The sequence below is a fragment of the Nematolebias whitei genome, chromosome 6 (genome assembly GCF_014905685.2).
Source record: "Nematolebias whitei isolate Nwh7 chromosome 6, NemWhi1, whole genome shotgun sequence".
Lineage (NCBI taxonomy): Eukaryota > Metazoa > Chordata > Actinopteri > Cyprinodontiformes > Rivulidae > Nematolebias > Nematolebias whitei.
In genome coordinates this window covers 33,975,676-33,976,916 of record NC_056503.1, presented here as the reverse complement: position 1 = coordinate 33,976,916, position 1,241 = coordinate 33,975,676, and positions in this window count along the sequence as shown.

Below are 1,241 nucleotides of genomic sequence, written 5' to 3'. Positions count from 1 at the left end.
ACACTAATCCTTCAAATCTAATCTAGTTTTTTATTTTTATTTTTTGCTGCTTTTTCCTTTTGACTGTCCTTTTGGTTGCCATTTTATTTTAACTTGTAAAAAAAAAATTTAAACAAATGTATGCCTCTTTTATGATTGTCTATTGTTGTCATTGATGTCCACTGTTGTCATCACTCTTTGTTAAAACATAAAAAAAAAAAAAAAAAATCAGCTTTCTCTTGTAAATGAGTCCCCGAGGCTCAATAGGATTAACCTGTCTAAATAAAGGTTGAATGAAAAAACACAAAAGTTAGGAATTTTTAGTAATTTTCCATGAGAATTGCTGGATCTAAGGGAGACAAAAATGACAGAACGTTTTGAAAGCTGAGCCATAGTTTGAGCTATTACAACTATATACCAGAGAATGCATTAATAAAAATACAGATTCAAACGAAATCTATAAATATTTGGGCTTCTGTTTTGTGCTTATTTAACAATTTAAACATAGATTTGGTTGATTTATTGCTTTAATGAAATGGTTAATAATTTATCTCCCACCACTGGTACACTCTTCTTGCACCTGATATTCTCATGTACTGTATAAGAAATGTTTTCCTCTTTTTTTCTCAATGAGCCCATCTCATGTTCTCTCTTAATTAAACAAGCAGCCCCCCATCATCACCCCCAGTTTAACATGCACATACAGTCAGTCTGGCTGCAGTCTCATCCAGTAAACACTCTCCTGCTGGAATCAGGTCATTTAATGTCTGCAGTGGTATACCCTCTTTTCTTCTCACTTTGATGCTCACATTCACTTCTAGACCAAAACTGCTCTTGTCTTTGCAGGTTCCCAGAAACGTGACTCTGTGGTGAACTTGAGAAGACCTGGAGCAAAAGGTTGCACAGCAGAACAAAAGAAGACAAAGGGAAAAGAAAAATATATTTTTTGAGCTTTTGACTCTACTTTATGAAGGTATACTTTACAGGATGACAGACAAATGAGGGTTTGAAATGCCAATAATCATAGAGCAAGAGGTTTTTTATCATTTTCAAAGCTGCAGTGTTTGAATGGAATCAAATATTTGCATATGGCATGAATTGGAAAACTTTTTAAAACAATTTTTTAAGATGAAAAAATAATGTTTTGTTGAACTGTCTAAAACAGCAATAATGTAGGGAATTTATTGCCTGAATGCCAAATATCATTTTAGTGTTAAATGACTTGAGATGCAGTCCAGTATGTGACCTTCCAAGACTATTTC